The 20,238-nt window shown below is 37.8% G+C and overlaps 1 long non-coding RNA gene across 1 annotated transcript; it reads right to left on the bottom strand.

Annotated features, from left to right (window-relative positions):
* Positions 1-18,071: 18,071 nt before the first annotated feature.
* Positions 18,072-18,439, bottom strand: LOC131695004 (uncharacterized). Its single transcript, XR_009306580.1, has 3 exons — positions 18,344-18,439; positions 18,214-18,283; positions 18,072-18,136 (listed from the first exon to the last, which is right to left on the bottom strand). It is a non-coding gene; the product is annotated as an uncharacterized LOC131695004 (long non-coding RNA).
* Between the last annotated feature and the right edge of the window lie 1,799 nt (positions 18,440-20,238).

Below are 20,238 nucleotides of genomic sequence, written 5' to 3'. Positions count from 1 at the left end.
AAATCTTCTAAAATGCGATAGTTTTCGAGATATTTGGAATTTTGTTCCAACAAAAACAGTTATTTCGTGTGATTATGCTCGTTTCAAAAGTTATTCGCGTTACCCAATTATAAAATGTCAAAAATCTAATTTTTTTTAAAGACGTAAAAGAAACTTTTTCTGTGTATTTGGATTATGCAGAAGCTTTCAACAAAAAAATTTTCCTAGCAACAACTTTTGACATATTTTTATAATTCTTACTATTTGCAGTCAAAAATACAATTTTCTTTTTGAATATGATTCTAAACGCTATTTTAAATCAAAATGCTAACAACAAAAATTTTCTGAAATGTAGTAGTTCTCGAGATATTTCAAATTTAGTTTTAACAACACAATTCTTTTGTTTTCTTACGACCTTTTCAAAAGTTATTCGCATTTCTCCATCAACAATAGTAAGTTTTCTTTGACATCAAGGTGGTATTGTAAATCATTTGAAAGCTATACGAAAAAAACCAAAATATGATCCAACTATTTAGTTTAATCATAAGACCCTTTGATTGAATAGTATTTTGATTGTTTTCGTATAGCTTTCAAATGGTTTACAATATCACCTTGATGTCACAGAGAAAGTTACAGGAAATGTTGTGGGCCTTTTGAAAAAGTTATTTTTGATGATGGAGAAACGCGAATAACTTTTGAAAAGGTCGTCATAAAACAAAAGAATTATGTTGTTAAAACAAAATTTGAAATATCTCGAGAACTACCACATTTCAGAAATTTTTTGTTATTAGCATTTTGATTTAAAATAGCGTTTAGAATCATATTCAAAACGAAAATTGTATTTTTGACTGCAAATAGTAAGAATTATAAAAAATTTATTTTGTTGAAAGCTTCTGTATGATCCAAATACACTGAAAAAGTTTCTTTTACGTCTTTAAAAAGATAAACATTAGATTTTTGACATTTTATAATTAGGTAACGCGAATAACTTTTGAAACGAGATTTTTGTTTAATACATTTTGATTTAAAATGAGAGTTAGAATTATATTCTGTAATAAAATTACAGTTTTGTATGTCAATTAGCATGAAATTTAAAAACATGTATAAGGTTATTGTTAGAAAAACTTTTTATTGATAAGTTCTCCATCATACAATCACATTCAAAATGTTTCTTTTCTCTTGAGGTTTTTATTGATAAAATATAAAAAATTAGAAAAAATTGTTTTTTTTACAATTTAAATTTTGAACACAAATTAGTTTTTGTGAAAAATGTCACCAATTTTTTTTCAGTGCATATTTTTTTCGCACATATATATTCATTCTCTCAAACTCGTCCTCACAAAGCTTTGCTGTATAAAGTACAGTAATCGAACAAAAAACTTTGAAATTAATGCACGTAGAAATATTTACACCCTTTTAAAAAATTGCTTTTGAGTCAAAATAATCTTTTTGATTGTGGAAAATGTTTAGTCTTCCATGCCGATGAAATGTGTAAAGTTTCATAGGAATCCAAGATGGTCGATCAGGATTTTAATTATTTTCGGACGGATCTTCGTGGAATTTCTCTTTTGCATTCAAAAGGATTATTTTTGCAAAAACCGCGTTAATTAAAAAATCCGCGTAAAAACCGCGTTAATTGGAAAATTCGCGTAAAAAACCTCGTGAAAAAACAGCACAAAAACCGCGTAAAAAATCTGAGTGTATGCTACTTTCACCAACGTCGCTCGATTACTCGGGAAAATCTATACCGATTTCATATATAAAACATTGCACTTTTGCTCAACTTTATAATTTATAGAAAATAATATGCTTTATAATTTTTAGAAAATAATTATTCTCTTTAATTCACCATCGACTGCGCGTCTCCATCGAAATAACATTGATTTCATTCGTCTAATATGTCTGGGTCCTCCCAAAAAAGACCTTGCGCCAAATATTAAAAATAAACGAAAAAGAGTAACTTCTCCACCCGAAAATTCAATTGCTTGCAGCAACTCATTCGATGTTTTATCCGAATATAAAGCTGATGAAATTTGTAAATTTCCTCACATTATGCATAATGCCAATTAGAAGAAAAAGCAATTACCTCCTCCGATAACAGTGATGATCTCCGACTTCAAAGCCTTTCGAACTGAGCTCTCGACGTTCCTTCCGGAAGTGAGAGTCTCTTTTCAGATTGGCCGAAGAGGAGAAAGTCGAGTTACAGCGGAGGACTTGATTGGCCACAAACAACTACTCCAGTATCTTACGGAGTAGTTGTATAAATTTTATTCATATGATTTCAAGACAGATGAGATAGACCATTCAAGGCTGTTTTGAAAGGGCTACGCGGGGCAAGGTCAAAATTTGGACGAAATATCCAACGAATTGAAACATTTGCTTGGCTTTTCACGAAGAGAAAGGCTAGCGGCACTAACATGCAAGTGCACTCTGGAATTATCCAGCAGCTTTATTTAATTCATTTCAACCGTAATAAGGTTAATAAAGTATTAAAGTATTAAAAAGTATTAAAAAAGCACGTTTTATGTTCCACGTGCGAGTAAAGTGGGAGTTTTATACACGACATTGGGGGAAGAATTTAAAATCTAACCTGATCTCGTAGATGCCAAGGCTTTGGGCACGGCTCAAAAAAATGTCACTTGGATTCCAAATGTATGATGTATAGTGATAAATCGCACACAAAGGACACTTGTACGGTGAAAGAAACCACAGCAAGTTTGCTGATTGTCAGCAAATTACACGGTGCGCTAATTGTAGCGAAAATCTTAAATCGGATTTCTGGGCATGCCCCATTCGAGAAAAAATTATAAATTCTCGTTCAAAGCAACAAAAGACAATAAATTAGAAATTTACAAGTTTAAACGTGTTAATCCGTTTCAAAATAGAATAACAACCTCTCCACCTATACAAGGATCTTCTATCTCCATCACATCATCATGGTGTGTCATTTTATGCTTCAGTGGCTGGTAGCACGGCCAAAATAACGACTACCACACATCCAAGTTCGTTTGCACACAACGCTTATATTGCTCCTATGGATCTAGGTAGCAAAACGGCAGAGAAATGGAATTTCTTGCAACAATCTATGCTACAGCTGATGATTGCTATGTTAAATTGTACCTCCATGTTTGAAGCTTTTCAAACTGGGTGGGAATTTGCTGACAAAATTGTAATGAATTTAAGTTTAATGATGACTTTAACCAATCATTTGAATTTATTAATTTGGAATGCTCGTTCATTAAAAACGTGCGAAGACGATTTTTTTTATTTCTTGAGGATACATCATGTGTCTATAGCTGTTGTGACCGAAACTGTTTCAAAACCAAATATTAACTCGAAGAGTAACTCCAATTTTGTTATTCATCAATTTTATCTGATTGTTGGATTCGTAGGAGGAATCGTAATAGCGGTTAATCGCAGCATCAAACATTGCGTCCTGCCGTCTCTTAACACCAAGGTGATCGAGAGTTTGGGTATCTAATATCTTGGTTTCATTTTTATTGTTGCAGCCAATTTGCGTTCGCAGTGCACTGGCGAGCACACCAATTTCATGAAAGGAGACTTACAAAAACTTACAATAACTCGGTCGAAATTCTTTATAATCGGTGATATTAACGCCATGATCGGTGTTCATGGAATAATGCTCGAAGCAATTCCAACGATAAACTACTTTTTAATGATTGCTCTGCTGGTTATTATTCAATTTAGTTTCCGAATGGACCTAGATGCTATTCGTCTGTAAGGAATCCATCAACAATTGATTTAATTTTGGCCGATCAAAGTCACACTTTGGTTTTGATCACCTTCCTGTAACTTTTTCACTTTCTCAAGAAGCCATTTCCAATCCTTTATCTTACTAAACATACTCTACAAATTATCTTACTAACCGTACCCTACCGGTAGCTTATCAGAATTGTAAATCTAATAAAACACCCGTTAAGGTAGGCGTCCCTCAAGAAGGGTCAAGCGTCGCGCCAATCCAATATAATATTTTTATGTCTGATCTTCCAAATCTACCCGCAGGCTGTAAAAAGTCACTTTTCTGTGATGATACTAGCCTCTCTGCCGCAGGTCTTGGAATTATCTGCGGTCGACTGCAACGAAGCTTGAATATTTTAAATGATTACCTAAAATAATGCAAAATTTCTGTTAATTCGGCAAAAACACAATTGATTGTGTTTCCGCATAAGCCAAGAGCTTCTTCTCTTAAACCAAATAATAACTATATTATTAAATTAAATGGTTTGAATTTAACGTTAAAATTTAGATCAGAGCAAATTGTTGTGCTACTAGGAAGAAAACGCTCCAAAGAATTCAGAATAAAATTCTGAAAATGATTTTGAAGCGTCGTCCCTGGTTTAGCACAAACGAGTTGCACAGACTCGCAAACATAGAAACATTAGAAATTATGACGAATAGTATTATAAGCAATTTCCGACAAAAATCGTTGCAATCACCAATTGCAATGATTAGTTAGTTTATAAGATTTGTTTAGCTCCTTATGCACATGACAAGTAGGCTTAAAACTTCCTACTGCAAAAATCACTTAATTGCGAAAGCACATCATATCCTAATTAATCAAATCATTTAAACAATAGGAATGAAAAGTCACCACTTGTGGCTGAACACCTGATATATTGAATTAGAAATGTAATGCAAACAAAACAATGTAATCCAACACAAAATAGTAAAAAATGCAACACTATAAAACAATCACAAACATTACAACAAACATGTAATTAACGAACTTATCTAAATATTGGACTCAGACATATTTAGTATTACATCTTTTAAAATAATACGAATATTTTTCGGAAAATATCCAAAAACTCGAAAACTCCAAAACTATTTTGGTAGGTTTGGTTTTTTAGTGTTTCGGATTCTCTTCGTATGCTAGTTAGATAAGTCCAAACCAGCGCAAAATTGGCGCCAGTTAGACACTAAGATCCAAAAAGTCACACATCTTGCGTAAACGAAACCGAAACACAAAAAAAACAAAACTTATGTTAGGTATTGTGTCCTTATGCATAAAAAAAGTATTTTTGGTCCTGTCCAAAAAAAAAATCCGTTTGGGAACTTTTACATAGTACCACGTGTTTGGGTCTTTTCCGAAAAGACAGTTTCGGCTCAATATTCCTCATCAGCAAACGTGAACTTTTGAGCTTACTACCGAGACATCACTCGGTAGCACCCAGTCGTTTAAGGGCTCACGCAAGATGTGTCTTTTGGATTTTTTTTGTGCAACTGGTGGCAATTTGGCGCTGGTTTGGATTCATCTAACTAGCATTAAGTTGGTGTTAGTTAGGCCATTACAAATCTTTTTTAAAAATTATGTCCAAGTACAAATTTTTTTCTGAAGGGGGGGGCAAACAAAAAATAAATATTTATTTTAATAAACACATTTTTTCTTTTTGCATTTTCTTTCGATTGTTCTCGTGGACGTTTCCGCAGGATGATTTCGTATAGCGGGGTTGAGCTATTTGTTTTACTAGAAAAATTCAAGCAAACATTACTGAATCAATCAAAAGTTCACATAGGAAAAGGATGCTAAAGTTTTCGTTTTAAATAATTTTCCCAACAGTGCAATTTTTAAATTCCCAATAAAAGCTTGAAAGTTCTCTAAGAACTTAATGTAAACATTTAAGAGTACTTTAAGGTATTAACTTTTGGTTGGTTGAATAGTTTTCGTTCCGTTGTGGCGGCACATGGACCGACTGTACACACAAGGCATGAAAATCGGTCAAAGGTGAACCTGCTTGATAACAATGTACAGAAACAGGATTGCAACATTTCACTTATGGACTTTTGGAAAACATTCTGGAATGAATCCAAAGGTAAAGTGTGCGTCAATGGAATTATTCATCTCAGACATGGTTTTCTCTGATATTTTTTTCTATTGCGTATTTCGTATACAGTAGCCTGGTGAACGTACATCCTGTGCATACTATACTTTTTCGAACTCTAGTGGAAACATCAGCTTTGGTTTATCGCTTGTGCTTGAAGACTTGTAGATTTGTTTGTTTGGTACATGATAGTAATTCGGCTCGGTTCCGTGTGCATCTTCGAACTCTTTGCATTTTTCTCCATCTTGTTGCGCAGTAGGTAGCCACATCAGAGAAATTCATTTGATAGTCGTACGGATTTATGAAATGTATAGCAATCATCAGTTCATTTTTTGCCTTTTTCATATAAGGAAGACTGTGCAATCACTCTGAAACTCGACTTTTTAAGCTACACCCGGAGTGTCGAGTGTCATATACCACTAGATTCAGTTCGTCGATATCTGAAAATGTCTGTATGTTTTATAGTATGGTTAAAAAGCTTCAAAACTGCATTGGCCCTAGTTGGGACTCACTTTTGTGCCTAACCACTACTAACAGTCCTCACTTTTCTTCCTTCCTTTTGTTCCACGAGACTGCATCGAAGCGTTATATCGTGGGGAGGCTGATTCAGTCTTAAGACAAAATAATACATTAGAGCGGTTTAGCTCCGAACACATATCCGGCTAATCGCAGTGGTGAACTTCCATTAGCCATTTGGCTCCCGTTTCTGTGAACCATTTAGTTCCTGTTTTCGCGAGCCATCTCAATTCCTCGTCGGAAGTTCTCCCGATACCGATGCCTGTTGCGTGAGTCATTTAGCTCCCAGTTTTGTCGCAATCTTCTCGCATAGTCCATAAATCCTACTAAAAGGGCCAACTTGGCGAGGACGGTTCGGCGATACCGGATGGAGCGTAGCTTCTGGTTCGCTGCTTCAGGTTCGTTGAAAACTCGACGACCCACCGCTGGTGCTTCACTTGACCTACTCGATCTTGCCCCTGACGGTGAAACTAGTCTGCTCACATGCTTCGGTCCGGCGATTCCAGCTGGTTCGTGGTGCCCAGTACACTGGCGCCTCAAGAAAAGCTGTGGTTGCTCTCACAGCCTTCCCCTTAACATAATCATCGTAAATTTAAAAGTTCAAATCGATGATATATTTTCCGACCGCGCTGTCTTTCGACTGCTAGTCATCACCAACTCTGTTTTATGATGGGCAATCGTCTCCGTGTCGAGTGTCTCCTCTTCTAGCGATTGTCCGATTACTTGGAACACCACATCATCCGTGAAGCCGAAAATCGTTATATCTCTGGGAAGGTTCAGCTACAATACTCCATCGTACACTGCGTTCCACAGCGTCGAGTCGAGGAACGTCAGTTGTAGTTATGATTCTCCCTTGTCTGTCTCGTAGATCAGTGTTCGGTACTGAAAGTAGCTCTTTAATATCCAGCAAAGTTACTCATGCTGTGCAGCGAATGGGCGATTGCTTCCCAGCTAGTACTATTGAAGCATTCTTCACGTCCAAGGGAACCACCACACAAAAACGATATCCTTATCTCTGCTGTCTCCAAAGCTCCCACAACCGTTTGGATGGATTTCACTGTAGACCTGCCTATAAGGAAGCCGAATTACATGAGATGCCGTTCTCACGGTCCGCGTACTTCGTTAGCTTGTTCAGGATTACTCCTTCTCTCTAACATTACCAAGGGATATATTGACTACGCTGAAAGATCTCCATGTTATCCCGGCATCGGAAGCAACATCAGCTTTTGTCGCTTCCAATTATCGGATCGTTTTGAACATATCCGGGCTCTCATGTATCACTTCACTTTTATGGCTTTCGCCATCTCGATTTTGTTGGTAAATCGATCTTCATCTTTGTGATCATCCTCCTCACTGTACGGCGAAAATAGATTCATGTTGTGGGGAAAACCTTTCGATGGTGACCTCCATCTTTTCCGGGCACCTTTCAGGTGGTGCAGCTGAGCCTTTTATCTTTGTTATGCCAACTTTGTAGGTCGCTCCTAAGGAAATTTGCGTTGGCTTTGTGGCAAGGCTTTCTTGTACAGCTTGACTGCTTTGTTGAGAGCGGTTCTTGCAGCTCGCTTCCCTTGAGCTTTCTGACTTCTGTTTTAATTTTAAATATATTTGACACGGCTCAATGCGTTAGCACAACTGAGCCGTGGAGCGCATCTTGGGGGTCATTTGGTCCGTCTTCTCTCGCGTTTTCGTTTACGTTTATGTCATCATCGGTACTGCATTCATCTTGCTCATCGTCGGATGTTCTTATTTGTTGTTTGTGCATACGGGACGCTATTGTAAATCCTTCTTCATCGGTATTAGATTTCTTATTGGTGGTGTTGCTTGTTGGTTTGGAAACATTTGCTGTAATCGTTGTCACTTCGATGTTGGTAATGGCAGTTGGTTTAGTGGTACTGGGGCCGATCGTTGTTGAGCTGGTGCTTGTGAATGCCCGGTCTGCAGTCGTTGGTTTACCAACTGGTTGTGGTTTAACATACGATGATTGTATACCGGCTTTGGTCGTATCAGGTGGAATTTCTTTAGCATTCTCTGCGCAAGGTTTCCCGTGGTGTAGCGGATGATCACAATATTGACAGGTAGGAATCTGTCCTGGGTGCGTGACTAGTGTTCGTTGAGAATATTCAACACCATGAGGTGATTTGCATGTGAAAGTCAAGTAAGAGGGAATAGGCTTTGTCGGACGCATTATCACCACACGAACTCCGTTGCGGAGTCTTGGGAAGAAGTTCCTCCAACTATCTTCCTTAACACTATTCACCTCTCCGTATTTTGACAGGATTTGTTTGATGGCGCAGGAACTAGTACGTGGTGCCAGGTCATGTATCTTTATTTCAATACTGTCAACATCTATATACGTTGGGATACTGTATAAAATGTCATTACATTCGATGACGTGTTTCATGTTGTTCTGGGAAGCGAATGATTCTGCTTGACTAATGTTTTCATATTCAGTACCGCATGACGTAAATGGTGGAATTGCATCGCATAAAGTACCGCAAGCTACGTTGAACTTCAAGTTCACCTTCAACATTTGCTCCCCTTCATGAATTGATGGTATTACCGGATATTTCGTGTAGTCAACAGCAACACAGTTTGCCCGCATCGTGATATACTTTTGCTTTGCATTGTCACTCATTGTTCACGTTTCACACACTAGGCAGAAGGAATCAATTTTTGCCTTTGCAAATAGACCAAGCGTCGCGCGGGTAAATTTGATTATTTGCCCTGATATTGCAGCGGAGCGATTTCTAGCTTCTGAACTGAGCAAGATGAGAAACCGAAGTGATCTCCGACTTCTTCTCCAAGCTCGGAGGCAACTTATACGTGGATCGATAATCGTCGTTTTGCACCCGGCGACCGTTTCTCGGTTTCCCATCCCTTGGTATGGTCGCATTATACGCCCTTGTTAGTAGTGCCGTGAACTCGTTCGCATTTAGGTTGAAGAGGATACCCTCAAATTCAAGTTCTTCGACGGACACGTTCCTGTGAAAAATCGCTGTTTTCCATCTTCACTCGTTTATATATCTCCCACATATTCATATTCATGTGTAGTTCATAGTCCTGTTATCAATGCGGTACCAGATCGCTTGGTGGTCGCTGTGGATATATCCTCGCACACTTTTCAGTCCATCTTTCCGGTTACTCCAAGGCTACAAAAATTGACATCGATAATGGATTGCCGGTCCCCCCTGCGGTAAGTGCCGATGATGCCATTATTTGTAAGATCTATATTTAGCTTTGCTAGAGCATTCTTGATCGCTGATGGCCAGATTCCAGCGTCTATCTCGAAAATTTCGCATGTTTCTGGTTCTTGGAATATTTCAGAATTAATGTCTCTTCGGCTTCTTGGAAAACGACTTATTCGATTTTCACAAGCTTAGCCTTAAATGGAAGGTTTGGTAGCAGATTTTGATCTGATCAAGTTCATAAGAAGCGCACATATGGCTGCAGAAATACGGTATGAACACTACGATCCCATATGAAATCTTTAATTGTCAAAAACTTTTCGGCAAAGCTCATGTATATTGAATATTGAACCACATATAAATCGCCAGGAGTCTGATTTGAATTCAGATTGTTTCCTTATCGAAATAATTTTCGAATGCAACGATCGATTATGTCTCTATCGACTGTTGCGTTTAAATTGGAATCGATTCAGAAGTCGGTCTGTATTAGCCTTTCCATTAGATTTTCATTTGATAATACACAGATGGGTCCTTCCTTCCGCGACCAGCAAACGTTTCATTTGATGTTGGACTGGATCGATGATCTCATTTAAAATTCACATTTACCCGAGAATGGTCAAAATAAAAATTATCATGGGATGGTAATTTCTAAAACTACCATAATAGTTTTCAATTACGAAAAGCAAAACTCTATGGAAGCTATTGTTGCTCTATAAAACGTGACAATTTTTTGAATTTTGGTTATTTTAAAAAAAATTATTTGCCCCCTGATTTTTTTCAGCGATTTTGAAGGGGGGGGGTGACATAATTTTTAAAAAAGATTTGCAATGGCCTTACTGACGAGGAGAATCCGAAACACTAAAACACCAACCTAATGATAGGTAGGGTGATGAGCCTATTTTCACCATACTAAGCAAGGTGCCTCACTAATTCGATAATTTCTTGCCTTACAATCAATAGAATGCGTAAAAATTGACATCAACCGCTTTGCTTCGTTGTTAAGAACCAATATAATAACACAAATGCGTTGAAAACAGTAAAATTCTCGTGTTTGAGCACAATGAAAACTCGAATCGAGTGCCCCTATTGTTGCGCTACCATTTGACTCAATGCGTTGAACAAAGATGGCAGACACTGCTCTAACCAACGGCTTCAAATGGGTAGGGTGATAATAGAAACATGGCGCAAATAGGCTCATCACCATATTGTGTCCTTACACACAAAAAAAAATTTTTTTTTGGTTTTGTCCAAAAATTTCCCGTTTAGGAATTTTCGGATATTTTGGTACATTTTTAGGATTCAGCTGTCTGTAATTTTTTTTCTATGAAGAATATTAATAAAATGCGATACATCTGTTCTAATGAAATCGAGAGGACTGATGCTCATCTCGTTTTAAATTCTGTGAAGCTGTCAATAGCAGCGAAGATCAATACTGCCGAAAAATCGACAACAAGCTCACGTGAGACAGAAAACTCATTTTTCCTGACTCCTAAGCAGCACAAAATCTGAACAGCAGTATGTCGAGAGTAAAGAAAGTGACCCTCGGGAATGCTTTTGAAACTTTCGATTCACATTGCAATATTATATACATACGATACACTGTGTGAACCGGTGCACGAACTATATATTACTATTATATGAAAAAGTTCTCGTTGAATAGGGTTCCAAAACGCTATCAATAATGGTCTGCGACTAACTACTTGGATTGAGCCTCTAAACCTGGTGTCGACGGATTCATTGAATATGTGCAATGCAACAACAGGGTTTTCATGTAAATATTTACTTTTTAAAAGTGTTCATGTCTAATTTGGGATTTTTTTTTTCAAAGTTGGGATCATATTTGTGTTTATGTTCTTTTCGGAAGTAGGTATATTCCGTGTCATTAATTGCATTTCGAATATTTAGAGATGACTGGAATTTTTAGTTTTTTCCTAGTTTCTTCCTCCTTTTCGATAAAATAGTTATAAAAAATTTTTGTCCTTCAAACCCCGAACATCCACCGTATACACCGCATATTTTTAAAATTCGGAATAAGGCAAAACTTGTTAATGACATAATATTGAAATCGCGAATGATGCGCGAACAATCATTACACCTTTTTCATTTAGCTTCGCGAGCTTGTCAACTGCACAAATTCCCACTCTCCGTTCGTCATGCTACCCGAACTTGTTGATTCGTCATTGCGTATGGGAACTGTGTCTAAAATTTAAAACTGTATAATGTTTAAAATGGTTGTGAGGCATAGGCATAAAATCGTCATTTCAAAACTGGGATGGGAAGGACGGATTTCTGGCATCCGTAAGATGGACATTGGTGAAGATAAAATCGGACAAGGGCAGAGTGAGTCGCTTCTCGATCAATAAATTTTGTTTTCGGTCGGTACATCACAATTAGAGCTTCCATTTCCCGACGGTTTTCAGCTTCCCGGGATTCGGGAAATAAATAATAAATTTCCCGGGAAATCCCGGGATCCCGGGAATACAGAAGACATATAAAAACGTGAATGATTTTCTTAAAAAAAAGAATAAATTGAAAAGTTTTCAAACCCGTTTGATTGCATGTATATCTGGCCTTAAAGCAGTTGTCAGAAAAAGGCGATTTGGCGTCCTACACATCATTCAATCATTTGATAACTCGTCAATAAGTTTACGCAACATCAACTTCTTTTGATTTTTCTTGGTTATATGTATAATCTAAATTTTGGTAATCACGGATACGATTGGGACCATATACTAAACGCGGCTGCTGGAGTTACTGTCCAAAATTGGAATTCGTTGTTCTGATACGATGGGTCAATTTAATGCAAAGCACCTTCTTTGGTAATCTTGAATGAAAAGATTAAGCTGCTTCAGGGTATTGTGCAGTTATTTCCGATCAAATGGAAAATGTGATATATGGAATCCATATCTGTCGCAGTAGGATCAGCATCATTCCGAATTAAGTGTGAATCAAAATCAAGCAGATAATGGACGAACTGTGCAGCGATGGATAAAGCCTACCATCGATTTCCTGTTACGGGCGAGTATCTGGATTGCTTGATCTTATCCCTTCAAAAATCCTGCCTGCATCGTTGAAAGCGACATTCGGCGGTATAACAAATTAGACGAAATATGCATTTGATGAACCGATCAAATATTTCTACAGACGTTCTAGAAACATTCTTTATTTTGAATAGCGTTTGCGTTAAGCATGATATCACTACAAACCATCCCAAGTTTTGAAACAAACACTCATCGATTTTTTTTTAAGAAATTACCGCCATTTCAATTACTACTTTGATTGCATTCATTCAAGATCTTTCATTCAAGATCTAACTATTAAAATAAACTATTAAAAGAACTGTTAAAAAATCTGATCAATCGGCTCATCGGTTGCAGAGATATCGTGCGCATCACTAACCGGCAAATTAATCTATTTTTGCATGAAAATATCAACATTTTTAGTAGTATTTTGAGTAAGGCTTGGACTATATATCTAAAAAATCATGAAAACATATCAGCGAGCCTAAAGATATATAGTCCAAAGATCTGCAAATCAGTTGGAAAAGCACAATCTGCATTCACTGCTCACTCCAAATGTTTGCCGATAAAGATATTTCCTACAGAATTTCTTTCGCAGAACCTAAGCCTTTTGAAATAAATTAAAAATCTTGAGACAACACAATTTCCCGGGAATCGGGAATCCCGGGAAATCCAAAAATCCCGGGATTCCCGGGAAATAAATTCCCGGGATGGAAGCTCTAATCACAATGATGCGATAATAAAAATAGCACACGGGTATGCAATTTAACCCTCCGGCATTCGCGCGAATGGCTCCCCGAATGAGCAGCCGCTGGTGCTGAAAGAAGATTTCGCTAGATTTTCTGAAAGTTAACAGTATTCTGATTTGTACCGTAAAACAGGGGGAACATTGATCAATTTTTCTACATTTTTTCGAATAACTTTCTTTAAATCTTTAAATCAGGTAGATGTAACTGTTTGCATTTTTAAAACAAGTACTGGTACCCATAGATTGAAAACGTCCAAATTGTTTGGTAATTTATATTTCGTTTTACTATAAAAATAAAATAAATTGTTGTAAATTTTCATTCTTTGCTTTCGGAGAAACTTTGATCAGCAAAATATGTGTATCGAAATAAGAAATAACGCTCCAAATGTTGTGTAAACTGCATATCTGTAGGCGATTTCATGGCCCGATATTGTGTCGTCTCGTAAGAAAACAAAATTGCCTGGAAGGATGGAGACGATTTTTATCGTACTTTTTCGAGAAAATAGTCGAAATAAAATAGTTAGCAATAAAAATCTCGGATTTTTTAAATAAAATATTGTCCTATTAACCATCCGATTTGTTGAAATTTCTGTACGAAGCAATCCACTGCGTCATACCTTCAGATTGGTTGGATGACCTCATATGTCCTATCTTCAAGAAGAACCACAAACCCGAGTGTAATAACTATCGAAGCACAATGATCCTTAAAGTAACCTACACGGTACTTCTAACCACTTTTCCAAATTGGAATAAAATGGCCATATTTAAATGTATCCAGCAACAGCACATTTAAATAACTCGCCCATGCATCTCGAAACACTGGACATAAAGCTATTCTTACCGACGCTTCATGGGCCGCACTCCTGTGTCGAACAGTTTCAGTGGAAGCCCAACCCAATGCTGTAAGTTTGCGGACGGACAGCAAACTTCAATCTCACCCAAGGCGCCGGCGCGAAAACCGGATGGTAGCGTCTTGTCACGTCTCACTGCTCACAACTCATTCTGGGGTGCGCGGTGAGACGTTCTGGTTTGTATAATATGCTAAACAAAAATCACAATAATTGTAACAGATGGTTCAGAAAACATAATGATGGAGCTGCCGATGGAAGTGAGCGTCTGCCGAGCGTTTGTGCCCTTTTGATTCGACCCGGAACATGTTGAATATGTATCAGTTAGATGATTTGAATTGCTGAATGTTAGGATTGAGGTTTTTCAATATTGTTATATGGAAAGGTTCAGACATTTTTGTTCAGTTAGAATAGAGACTGATTCCGTAGGCTGTTCTGGAAGAAGTTAGCTGAATGTCAAAGTGTAGAATTAGGTTAAAATCGTTGTAAGACCAATTTGTATTTTAATGCATCTTTAGTGGTCGTTTTATGTTCGAAGTTAAATTAGTTTGTAACATATGTTTTGAAAACTTCGATATTGAGTTAAAGCATTAGAATCATTATTTCTACGAGCCTGAAAGAAAGGATTTCTCTTACATGAGATCTGTTTATGGAGTGTTTTGGTGGTATGCTCAAAATAAATCGAACATAAAGAGTAGTTTTCCTATAAATTTCCCCAGGCTATATTCATTAACCTGTACGCCCAGCTGGAACAAAAAAGAATTCTGCTTTTATTTTCAACTTATGAATTGAGTATCTTTTTGGTGCAAAGGAACGTCGCTCTCTTCTGCAATCTCGATCAACTTTGTGTTTTTCACCTGAGATTATATTTTATATAATTTGTTTGACGCAATTCAATGCGTTAGCTCAACGGAGCCGCTTTTTTAACATATTTACTATACATAAAAAGAAAAAAAAATAGATTTTATAAGTAATGTAGTACGCTAAGACTAAAGGGCTCGAACCAAAATATATCAAATGCGAATGCGAATTTCTAGGTACAGTAAACGCTTGAGCTTCACTAATTGTAATACACTAATTACAAATCTATCTCGCCATCTGCAGAACAGAAAAGTTTCTGTAGTTTTGGTTCCAAAGCCGAATATTTATATGGTGAAGCCACGTTTTCGTAATTTTCATCAAAAATGGTACGATAAATGCACTTAAAATGCCTCGTGCACTCTTTTTAATGGTGCTATATTGACGTATATCCTAAATTCGAGCTCATAACTCACAATTTTTTTTATGGTTTCGCAGTCCGCCTGAATGTTGACAAAAATAATTTTATTATTCCGTATTTTTGCAACATGATAAATCATCACCTTCAAACGATTTTAAAAGGGTTTTGTCACGCTGTTGCAGAAATTCCTTTCCACTCATAATCCACAGTGATGCAAATGCCCATCACGTTTTTGGGGCAGCTAATTTATCAATTTCGGAGATTCGATGGAACGCCTAATAAGCATGTATCTACAGATAATCAATGCAAAAACTTATTTTATGTAAGAGGACTCACATAACTTTGTGCTCCGACAGTACTACGCATTGGTTGGCTAAATGGGTCATACGAAAAGTGCTTAGTTACGTGTTCGCAAATAAATCTTTCTCAATCATATATACGTTCCATTCGATATCAAAACATATCGCAACAATTCTCAATCTACAAACAATTGATTCTTCTAAAGATTTGGATAAGTTTGTGGATACCATAAGCTTACTCATAGCAGTGGCATCACTCATTTTTAGTAAAGTGCAAAGCCAGAGTTTTTGTAAAGTTTTGCATTTCGCACTGCTCGCAAAATCGTGTCGACTGAATTGATCCACTTATTTGGTAAAAGTTTTGCTTCATATTAGCATCGGAGAAACGTAAGGATTTATTCGATTTTGCTTCGGAGAGATTCTGATCTTTTCGGGCATAGTTTAAAAAAGGTTCTCGCTTGTAATCTTGGAAAAGAATACATACGAAGATTAAAGACAAAAAAAGGCTTGCTAAGCCAAACTAAATGTTTCAATTTAAATAGTTTTCATCAGCTTAAAATGAACTCCTTTTCTTGCGCAACATCACGCAAGACTAGGGGGTTGCTCAGAAACACAAGTCGCGTATTTGTTTTTTTCGGACCTAGTGTCAATCCGGCGCTAGCTTAGTCCTGTCGCTAAGTTAGTGTCAGATGCTGATTGCTGATGAGACGAAGTCTGAACACAAATTCCCTAACTACTCTATACAGTATGACAATTAAAATATATTTTGAGGGAGTGAAAGGGATTTAATGATAATTTTGTTAAGCGAAGATAATTGTATGGTAAATCAATTTTCCACACATATTTCTTACAAATCATATAACAGTTTCACAGCATCAACTTCCGGATAAGTGGTTCATCTCACTGCATATTCCCAGCTGCTTTACTAGTCTTTTTGGAGACTCTCTTTACAATCGTCCTGTAAAGGTCGGTTAGCCGAAGCTGTGGCCAACATATAGAGCAAGTTTTGTGCGAACCCTGTGGCTGCAGAACCTCGGCTAAGCTTGTACTTGAGCTTGTGTGCTTACCGCTGATGGTTCTCCGTTATAGATCGGAACTAGCTGAAATTGAACAGAGAATCAATAGATGGTTATGTTTCCAACCAATTAGTGCAAATTTAATGCAATTCTGAAAGTTAATAGCGTTCAAAAACTTTCCTTCCTTTTCTTCCGAAATTTTCAAAAGGATAAGTCGCAATCAATCTTGGATCAGATTCCCCAAGAGTCACTAGTGATGACTGCATTCTTCTTAATAAATGTGTGGCTCTTGTGAACTCAGTTGATTATAATGTAACTGGCCAGCCTAACGAGCTTCCGAGGTAAGTAAGTGGGTGGTTTATGCGCCACTCTCAGTTGAGAGACCACCCACCTGGTTTAGAGCTGCCCGGCCTTGTGAGACCCTTCAGGAGAAGGTTCTGGTTTTCCTCAATGTAGGAAGGAAGCAAGCTAGCTGATCACAACCGTCCGAGCCGCGCGTATGATAAACCCGAGAAATATCCGAAATGATCAATACAAACTAGTTCCGAAGCAAAGATTCTGTTCGCGGGGGTTTTTCATCACTGGCAGAGTCCAATCCGACCAATTGACGAACAAGCGTTCGATTCGAGAGTGGTTCCGGTTGGTATCGGGGCCAACCTCCCCAGCAAAAGACAAAAAAAAGACGAGAAAAGAATACCGACCGAAATAAACTAGACCCCAAAGACTTCACCAAATCACAATTACTACATCTACCGTACGGGAAACCTCATTAACACAGAACAGAACTTTTCACTTCATCAAAACATTTATTCCTATTTACAATTGCGATTTTATTCCCATTCTTCGGTTTTCTCTATTCAAACCTAGCTAGACGCATTTTCCTCTCTATCCCTCTCGGTTTCCCTATCCTCTAGTGTGGCGATATAAAGTGCATTGTGCGTGCTCTCGGCGTGGGTATTGTTCTATATCGTGCGGTGCTATTTAGTTTGCAAGTTCACTTCGAGCCACGGCTGGCAAATCTGACGGTAGGGTAAGGCCGTCTAATGTGACCCCATGCGCATGGACAATCACAACATATATTTCACTCTACTCACGACCTAGGATTTACGTGTATACGATGGCGGGAGACGGCGATTCCTTCTGCTGCTGTTGCTACTGCTGACACCACGTGCGATCACCCTTGATCGGACTGGACTGACGACGATGGTCTTCACCGCCGGTTCGTGGAACTTACGCAGACGGGGTACTTCCGTCGAAACTTTCGGTCGTCACCGGAAAGCGTAGATTGCTGTTGAGGTTGTACTTGCTGTATTCGAACGGTCCTGCCAAGGCGCGATTTGACGGACGCCGCCTTCTTCCGGCCACGTGTACCGCCGGGACCAACCTTGACCCGAATCGTGGGGTCAAGAGCGGTCACTAACGAAGAGGTGTGATGTGTCGGACTTTCGACGGCTGCCACGAACCTGTGAAGTAAATTGCCGTCGTACGAGGACAAATCAGTACGCGCACATTTGGGGGTAACCAAAAATTACGGGTTTACCTTATATTTTTCTAGCAGCGCACACACTAGAATCGCCAAGCTACTTATTGCTATACTTTGCAATGCTTTTCTATTGGAGAGGGAAACTTATTAGCAATTTGGTGAAACAATTAAAGTCGAGTCAATTTACCACACTAAACACATCACGGCGCGAACAAAATTGAACCACTCTTGCCTCTTCCACTGAAACGATCAAAGTGGTTTATTGGGCTCTGGGAATCCTCAGAATAACCGCGATTTGTCAGCGGATCTGACGCAATTTCCACGAAGTGGACAATAGAGACATTTCTAATATCATATTGATCATCCCGAACTTCCCCAGTTTCATGACCGCATCTCATTTCTGCGGACGGTGTCTATCATGCACGGCTGCTGCCTGTCCAAACATTAGAGTGAAACAAAACGCTCTCCCAACAGTGCAAATATTCGTGAAATTGACCAAGGGTCGATGGCCTCTTTCGGCAGCCCAATCCCTTCCCTCACCGGCGGCATCGCTAGGCCAGCAAATTAGTAATGGGCAATTGCGAAGAACTACGGGCACTCATCAAGTGCGTATTATAGCAAGTCTCTTGATGAAGTCTCTCTCGCGCTACCGTAGCAACTCGATTTTGCGAACATTTCTCCATGGTTTAAATTGATAATATGGATACCATGCATAATAAACAATTTAGAACAAATAACAATTTACGAATACGTACTAATATTTACAAATCTATATACATTTAATTATTTACAATTAACGTACTCGTTACAATAACTGATGTGATTGTGCAGGAATACAGGGTACACTTAGAAAACATTCAAGTTTAACCAACTACCGTTTATGAGTGGAGGCTCAAGTTGCTGTGTTGTGACCTTGAAGAAATGTTGAGATTTTTTAAAAAGTATAAACATAGCAAAATGTAAACAAAGCTTCGGAATGGAGCCGTACATCGTGAATTCGTCGCTGTTGTGCTATCTTATGACAAGCGCCATTTTGCACATTTCGAGAAAAACGATTTTTAAAGTTTGAGATTGAATATCATGCAACTTATAAATGGTAGAAACAATTCAGAGAAGACAATTGATGCTTCTACCTATTCTGCAATAATCTCTCAAATATTACGAAGATCGGTTGACTATGTTGCAAGTTTTCACTAAAAATGTAAACAAAAGTCGCACTCATACGTGTCATAGATGTGTATTGATGAAAAAATTTGTATGACGTATCATAATCGCGCATAGAAAATTTTCCATAGAAAAAAATCACCAAATATGAACTTTTATTCATATCTTTGGTTTAATTTGGTCTATAAACAATCGGTTGGATGCATTTTGAAGGAAATGAGTCAGGGAATCTAGAAAAAATAGTTATTTTTGGTTACAGTGTTGCCAAATATGTTATATTACCAGTTTAAAGCTAAAACTGCGTTTTTCTCCCAATACATGTATTATTCTTTTGAAAATGATTATGCCATTGTGTTCCTACGACATTTTTACATATAAAAGCAACTAAAACTTCATTATAACTTGAGCCAATCTCAAGACATAATGATTTTAAGCAAAAAACTCACAATTTCTAATCACTTTTCTCGCTATATTTCAGTAACCAAGCAAAATTTCAAAATTCTGGAAACGCCATCTTATAGAGATTCGTTAGATGAGTAATGTGGCATATCTAACTCAGTTCACCCCAAAATGGCGTTTGTCATAAGATAGCACAACAGCGACGAATTGCGATATTTGGCTAAAACAGAATTCTAATCGCTGTATGCTGCGGCGAATCCGTCTTCGAGAAGGTTACCACTATAATCGAGCAAGTAAACAACCCATCCAAAACCTCCACAGTGAAAACCCGTTGTTATCAGCCCCCAATTTTGGCAGTTTTTCGATCCGATTTCGTTAGCCAGCCAGGGTTATGAGGCTATGTCTACGGAGTAATCTTTTATATTTTATAAGCTTCAATTAATTAAAGAAAATAAATAAATAGGTGTTGTCGTTGCCCCCATTTTGTCAACCAAAAATACACCAAAGGGGCTGATAAAA

This window comes from Topomyia yanbarensis, unplaced genomic scaffold (assembly GCF_030247195.1).
Source record: "Topomyia yanbarensis strain Yona2022 unplaced genomic scaffold, ASM3024719v1 HiC_scaffold_23, whole genome shotgun sequence".
Taxonomy (NCBI): Eukaryota; Metazoa; Arthropoda; class Insecta; order Diptera; family Culicidae; genus Topomyia; species Topomyia yanbarensis.
Note: the sequence above shows the minus strand (reverse complement) of the source record. Positions and strands in the feature narration are given on the sequence as shown.